Genomic DNA, 8,725 nt, shown 5'->3' with positions numbered 1-8,725 from the left:
TGATCCTACATTTCTCCATCAAACACCGACTGACCTGCACACGGACTGTAGCATCGTTCAAATTGATGAGTTGTGGAGCCTGATTTAGAGTTTTTGCCCTTATAGGAGGGGGGTTTGGGGGCTCCTCCCAGCGTGGGTAGCATCATTCAACTTAAAGAGTTGTGTAGTCTGATTCAAAGTTTTTACCCATTCATGTTTTAAGGCATTAGATCTCATGTTTGAACATGCACGCATGTGCAGTTTGCTTTCATCATATTCAGTTGCTTTCTAAATTATACTTTGAATTCTGGTGCATTTTAGATCTATCGATTTGTATGTAACCAGAGCTTATTTTAATCTGAATTTTTTACTTCAACTTAATTCATATGTCTTCATGCTCTCCACCAAAAATCAGATCATTCTGAGTTTGTTTGGCCCACTTTAAAAATCGAGATTCAGAACCTATTATTTTGCATCGTCAGGATTTTAGCAGAATTAGGACCAACTTTCGGGAGTGATTTCTCCCTAACCAGAGATGATCTTTCCAATCCGTAAAAAATTTTGTTTTCTAAATTGAATCTAGTTTGTTCATACCAAATTTCAGCGATTTCTATGGTGTTTTCATACCAGTTTTGGGTCGAAAACCATAACTCTGTCACCCTATGTCATTTTAACGGCTCAGATTTTCATCCATTTTATTTGAATTTTATTTCCCTAATGGGAGATCATTTTTCAATTCTGTAAAACGGGTTCTCTTTGTCTATGTATTTAGTTTATCCCTGTAAATTTTCAGAATTTTTTATGGTCAATTACTATTTTATTTTGATTAAATACCCGAACCTTGTATCCAGATTTTAAAGATGTTCTGATTTTGGCTCCCATTTCATGACTGTTGTAGCACTTCTTCAGCAAATCGCTATTTGATTGACAATATTCTTCAGCAAATCATTGTTATGATTTTTTGGGGTCTCTAATGAGTCCCTATTATGATTTGTAGTATTTTTGGGTCTCTAACGAGCCTCACAATGATTTATAGTGTTGTTCGGTCTTTTAACTATGATTTATAGTGTTTTGGGGTCTCCAACGAGCCCCACAACAATTTGTAGTATTTTTCGGTCTTTTAACTATGATTTATAGTGTTTTGGGGTCTCCAACGAGCCCCACAACAATTTGTAGTATTTTTCGGTCTTTTAACTATGATTTATAGTGTTTTAAGGTCTCTAACGAGATCCACAGTGATTTATAGTGTTGCTGGACCTCGCTATAGCGATTTGTAGTGTTTCTCGCTAAACACTACAGCGATTTGTGATACAAATCGCTATCCGAATCAGGACCAACTTGTCAGGGTCATATCTCCCTAACCAGAGATCGGATTTCAAATTCGTAAAAAGTGGTGTCTTTGTTATAAAGTCTAGTTTATTCCTGTAAATTTGTAGCGATTTCTATTGTCATTTGATACTGCATTTGGATCTAAAACCAGACCCCTATCAGTCTGCCTTATTTGAGTGACATAGGTTTTTATTTCATTTTGTAAGAGTCATATCTCCCCAACGGACAATCATTTTCCAAATCCGTAAAAGGGGTTTTCTTCTTCTATGTGTCTAGTTTATATCTAGAAAGTTTTATAACTTTCTATGCTCATTTGATATTTCAAACCTGTTAAAAACCGAGACATGTCTCCAACAAGTTATAATTAACTTACATCCACTCAGTTAAAAGGGAATAATAACATGTCTCAGTTTTTAACAAGTTTGAAATATCAAATGAGCATAGAAAGTTATAAAAATTTTTAGATATAAACTAGACACATAGATAAAGAAAACCCTTTTTACAGATTTGAAAAATGATCTTCCGTTGGGGAGATATGACTCTTACAAAATGAACTAAAAACTTATGTCACTCAAATAAGGCAGAATAATAGGGGTCTGGTTTTAGATCCAAATGGGGTATCAAATAACCATATAAATCGCTGAAAATTTACAGGAATAAACTAGACTTCATAACGAAGACACCATTTTTTACGGATTTGAAATCCGATCTTTGGTTAGGGAGATATGGCCCTGACAAGTTGATCCTGATTCGAATAGCGATTTATATCACAAATCGCTGAAGTGTTTAGCGAGAAACACTACAAATCGCTATAGCGAGATCCAGCAACACTATAAATCGTTGTGGGTCTCGTTAGAGACCCAAAAACACTATAAATCATAGTTAAAAGACCGAAAAACACTACAAATCACTGTGGGGCTCGTTGGAGACCCCAAAACACTATAAATCATAGTTAAAAGATCAGACAACACTATAAATCATTATGAGGCTCGTTGGAGACCCAAAAATACTACAAATCATAGTAGAGACTCATTAGAGACCCAAAAAAATCATAACAACGATTTGCTAAAGAATATTGCCAATCAAATAGCGATTTGTTAAAGAAGTGCTACAACAGTCATGATATGGGGGCCAAAATCAGAACATTTATAAAATCTGGATACAAGGTTCTGGTATTTAATCAAAATAAAATAATAATTGACTATGAAAAATTCTGAAAATTTACAGGGATGAACTAGACACATAAACAAAGATAACCCGTTTTACAGAATTGAAAAATGATCTTCCATTAGGGAAATACATTTCAAACAAAATGGATCAAAATCTGAGCCGTTAAAATGACACAGGGTGCCAGGGTTATGGTTTTCGACCCAAAACTGGTATGAAAACACCATAGAAATCGCTGAAATTTGGTATGAACAAAATAAATTCAATTTAGAAAACAACTTTTTTTACGGATCGGAAAGATCATCTTTGGTTAGGGAGAAATCACTCCCGCAAGTTGGTCCTGATTTTGCTAAAATCCTGACGGTACAAAATAACAGGTTCTGAATATCGATTTTTAAAGTGGGTCAAACAAACTCAGAATGATCTGATTTTTGGTGGAGAGCATGAAGACATGTGCATTAAGTTGCAGTAAAAAATTCAGATTAAAATAAGCTCTGGTTATATACAAATTGATAGATCTAAAATGCACCAGAATTCAAAGTATAATCTAGAAAGCAACTGAACATGATAAAAGCAAACTGCATATGCGTGGATGTTCAAACATAAAATCTAATGCCTTAAAATATGAATGGGTAAAAACTTTGAATCAGACTCCACAACTCTTCAAGTTGAATGATGCTACCCACGCTGGGAGGAGTCCCCAAACCCCACTCCTGTAAGGGCAAAAACTCTAAATCAGGCTCCACAACTCATCAAGTTGAGCGATGCTACAGTCAGTGTGCAGGTCAGTCGGTGTTTGATGGAGAAATGTTGGATCGTTTGTTGGATGTGCACAGAAGTAGAGAGAGAAGGGAGAAAGAGTGAGATGAGGTTTTACCCCTCTCCTGTAAGGGTAAAAACTCTGAATCAGGATCTACAACTCATTTAGTTGAATGATGCTACCCACGCTAGGAGGAGCCCCCAAACCCTCCTCCTGTAAGGGTAAAAACTCTGAATCAGGCTTCACAACAGTCAATGTGCAGGTCATTCGGTGCTTGATGGAGCACTGTAGGATCTTCTGCTGGATGTGCACAGAAGCAGAAAGAGAAGGGAGAGAGAGAGTGAGAGGGTTGATGTTCATGGCCTCCTCCAGGGGAGATTTCTTTCTCGGATAATCCTGCAGTGCAAAGACTGGGTCTTAAATAATCATCTTTGGGGCACTTAATTCTTTTCAAGAATCCTCCCTTGATTTCTTCTCTAGAGAGAGAGAGGGTTTTACAGTGTTTTACGGAGAAAGAAGAAGAAGACTTTGAAGAGTCAACATCATCCTCGACTTTCTGGATGGAGGACATGTTTGTCCTTTTTTTGAACTGTTTGTTTTTTCTTTTTTGAATGAATGGCATTTTTGTCATTTTCTCAAACCATCACTTTATGAGAAGAATAGCAAGAAAGGGTACTTAAGTCTTTGCAACAACACCAGAGTCCGATGCAAAGTTATGTCAACATTCACAGAAATACGAGCCTCATGTGCTTGTATACGTGGTGCTCATTCAAATCCCCGAACACAGACGTGGGATTCAGTGAATCATCGGGGGGGAACATACACCACCCTCTCCCTAGAAAGGGCTGAGTGCGAGTTGCGTCAGTTAATGGATGTAACAAGAACCAATGGTGACTCAAAATCTCATAAACCCTTCAGTTAGGGAAGGGAACATCTTGAGGCAAACAAAAGAAAGAGGCTGAGTGGAGATCCAGAAAAGGAAGGGAATATCCCATAAACCCTTGTTCCCTGGATCTCCACTCAAATACATAACCAACTGGATGGTTTGGTCTGAGCACAATAACGTTATACTTGACTGTATGAATAAAAAAGCTAAGGCCCTCTACCAATCTCTAGAGGTTAAGATGACAGAAACTGATTAGGATGGGCCAATGGTTAGACCCTCAGATCTCCCTTTCTTTCGTTCCTTAATGCATATTGTTGTGCATAACATTAGCGGCTTTGGGTCGTGCCGCGACTTGACGTAAGATAAGAGATGAATTCAGTCGCTGCAAACCAGACATGATATTCTAGCTTGAAACTAAAATCATGAAAGATGTTGCTTCTAGAGTTACAAAGGAGTTTGGGGACTTATTGTGGCATGAAAATTTTGATGTTTCTTTTAATTATCGAATCATTTGTTTTTAGGATGATTTGAAAGTGTTTCGCTAGTCAATCACTGTTGTGATTGACCATGGCGATCATTTAGTTCTTGCTACGAGAGTCTATAGCTCCAATAATTATGTCCAGAAGAGGGAACTGTGGAACACGTTATTAGGCAATCCTCAGGATCTTTCGTGGATCATTATAGGCGACTAGAATGCCACCTTCCACTCTCAAGATAGATGGTGAGGGCTTTTCCACTCGAAACCTGGTAGAGAGGAATTTTACAACATAGTGGAGGAATGTCACGGGATAGAAATAAGCAATAACACTTGAAAAAAAAAAGTAAGCAATAACGCCATTCAATTCCCTTGGCATAAGAGCCAAGTTGATCCCTCCTTTCATGCTAGAAAAAATGATCGCATATTTGTCAACCCTAAATGGCTCACGGTTTTTCCCCCATACTCATCTAGACTTCCTTCCAAGGGGTATATCAAATCACAATAGCTTAAAATTTACGACCAGCTTCCCCACCATCGGTGACCTCTCTTCAAACATTTCAGGTTTTGGTTGAAAGGAACGTATTGCAAGGAAATAGTGCATGAGGCATGAATCACCTCAGTAAAGATGCAACGCTTCAAGATTTTAAACCCAAAAAATGCCTAAAATTAAATTTTTTTTTTAATTATCGATGAAAACATTCTTGATCTTTTTGGTCAAAACCTCAGAGGAGTTACAAAATGATTAATCACAATAATATTGAATTAAAAAAAATAACACTTTTCAAAATGATTTCATTTCATAGACAATAATTTACAAAATTTGGAATAACAGTAATGTTTTTCAAAACAGCAAGTGAAGTTCATCCAAAGCTTACACTAGAAGCAAAATGCAGATTAGCGACGGACGCTTCCCGTCGCTCATCCGTCGCTAACGTGTTTAGCGACGGAAAGCGTCAGTCACATAATCTTGGTCGCTAAAATGCAACAGAATTTATCCGTCGCTAATTAGTGACAGACATGATCTATCGCTAAATAAGGACTGATTTGGTTTTGTAAAAGAATGTAACGACGAATATGTATTTGTCGCTTATGTCCATCGCCAATTTAGCGAGGGATTCGTGACGGATTAAATTCTGTCGTAAAATATCGACTGATTTAAATTGGTGATGGATATTAGCAATGGATAATATCTGTCACAAATGTTAAAAAAAATGTAAAAAAAAAAATTTGAAATATGAATATCAAGAAAAAATTCTCGTTATACAATTTATATAACCTGTGTATAAAAAACAAAGTACACATAAAAAATATATATACAAAGCAGGTGAAACAAATTTAACACAAGTTATAAGTTAAACAAATTTAACAACCCAGTACAGTCATTGCCAAGTTCTAATTAGTTACAAGTACATGAAACAAATTAAACACATGAATCTAATCTTCGTCAAGATTCGGGGCATCATCCTCTTCATTGTCTCGATTTACCCTTCCATCCATGCCTCCATCAGCTCCTCTACGCAGATCATCTCCAGCATCCTATAAGAGAACTGAAATGTTAGTATTGATAAATAAAATATAATGAAATAAATTATATGCAATGCACCTAATCTAATGCAATCAAAGTAAATGGTTGAATGACACATAGACTAGCAATAAAGTGAAGGACAATAACAAAATTCAGATATATATTCTAAGACTGACAAAAAAAATTTAGAGTGATTCAATCATGCAGATATGTGTTCTAAGGTTGTCAAAAAAATGTCATAGTGATTCACGCATGCATATAATGTTTATAAGGTTGTCAAATAAATGTGTTATGTATCACAATCATGCATATATGTGTTATAAGGCAGTCAAAAAACTTTCATAGTGATGAAATCATGCGTACATGTGTTCTAAGGTTGTCAAAAAACTTTCATAGCGATTCAATCATGCATATATGTGTTCTAAGGCAGTAAAAAATTTTATAGTGATTCAATCATGCATATATGTGTTCTAAGGCAGTAAAACAATTTCATAGTGATGAAATCATACTTATATGTGTTCTAAGGTTGTCAAAAAACTTTTATAGTGATTCAATCATGCATATATGTGTTCTAAGGTTGTCAAAAAACTTTCATATTGATTCAATCAAGCATATATGTGTTATAAGGCAGTCAAAAAACTTTTATATATGTTAATATCATGCTCATATGTGTTCTAAGGTTGTCAAAAAACTTTCATAGTGATTCAAGCATGCTCATATGTATTCTAAGACAGTAAAAAAACTTTCATAGTTATTCAATCATGCATATATGTGTTTTAAGGTTGTCAAAAAACTTTCATAGTGATTCAATCATGCATATATGTATTCTAAGGCATTTAAAAAATTTAATAGTGATTCAATCATGCATATATGTGTTCTAAGGCAGTAAAACAATTTCATAGTGATAAAATCATGCTTATATGTGTTCTAAGGTTGTCAAAAAACTTTCATAGTGATTCAATCATGCATATATGTGTTATAAGGCAGTAAAAAAACTTTCATAATGATGAAATCATGCTTATATGTGTTCTAAGGTTGTCAAAAAAAAATCATAGTGATTCAATCATGCATATATGTGTTCTAAAGGTGTAAAAAAAATTCATAGTGATTCAATCATGTATATACTAGCTTGAAATCTAACGACATGAAACAAATTACATGAATCTTTATACCTGACGGGCACCGAAGCTCATGTTGAATGCAGATGAAGTTTCCATGTCCCGAAAAAAGTTGCATAACTCATTATGGATAAGGTTGGGAATGACTTCATGTAAAAAGTCACGCATTGTGTCCTCAAGACGCTGACAGACACCATCACAAGACATAGTAGGGTCAATCGGACGGTGGGAGTTGATGCTGGTGGGAGAACTCTGAGAGCCCTGGCTGCTGGAGGCAACGACTGGTGTGGTGTTCATGTTACTCCCAAACTCGAACACACGACCCTTTTTGGGTTTACCGGTTGCAGTCACCCATGCTGCATGATCAAAAGGCGGATGCTGAGTGGAGTCATCGCCATATCGCTCTACCATTTGTTGCTCATATGACTCTTACAAAGTAATGATTACAATATGAATTAATAATTAAGAATTACAATGTTTATGATAATGTAATTCATAGTAACTTGTATATTACAATGTTTATTAATACAATAAATACATATCGTTGTCGCTCTCACCTTCTCTTATACAAACTCTCTCGTGCTCTTACGTTTATGTGTTTCAACAAACACATCCTTATAAGACACAATGCCTCTTTTTTTGCTTTCTGCAAGGTTAAATAATAAAAAAATCAATTAAAAAATATGTAGAAATACTTATAAATTTGACAATATATATATTAATGAGTTACCATTTTCTTCTGGTGGCTCCCAAAAGTCCTAGATCCACCTGTGTGTAGATGGGCATCGGGCATCTTCGCTCAGTTTTGTGCAGCCTTTGCTGAGCGGTTTCAAAATTCATTGCTCGCCCACTTGTCACACATTTCATCCCAATAATCTCTCCTGATAGTAGAAAGGTCATGGCCCTTCCACTGTAGTGGATCATCTATCTCAACAACTGTTTTTATTGTTGTAGTCTTCATATTGTGCAGCATGTCGGCAAATCGATTAGCAGTCACCTTCTGCCACACTACCCTCGCGTCCTTTTCCTTGTTCGCAGTCGCGAAGCCTACAAATACTTTTATAAAGTTAACACACATGACTAAAAAAATTTAAATATGAAACACATTAGTTATGATAAACAATTGCATACCATGAATGAGCACAATAATCTGTCCAACATCTCCTTTGAGTACTCTTTCCATTGAGCGATCGGTCCTGAAAGATGTTGAAGTAGTGACTTCCTAATTTCTCGTATTACTTCTTGTGACTCGAACCTCGCATTGTACATGAATTGATACACATTAACAATCGACTGTCAATATACATTATTTATAAGATAAGTATTTGACAAGTAACAATGAAATACTTACGATCGACTATCAATACACACTATTTCAATGAGTCATTGTGTGTCAGACTGAGAAGACCCTACATCCGACGTTGTCTCGTTATGTGTATGAGTAGTTGGTGTAGGTGGGTCATGTGTATGCGAAACATCACCT

Source organism: Nuphar pumila, chromosome 4 (genome assembly GCF_984573655.1).
Source record: "Nuphar pumila chromosome 4, dmNupPumi1.hap1.1, whole genome shotgun sequence".
In the NCBI taxonomy this organism is placed as follows: domain Eukaryota; kingdom Viridiplantae; phylum Streptophyta; class Magnoliopsida; order Nymphaeales; family Nymphaeaceae; genus Nuphar; species Nuphar pumila.
This window is presented reverse-complemented; position numbering follows the sequence as displayed.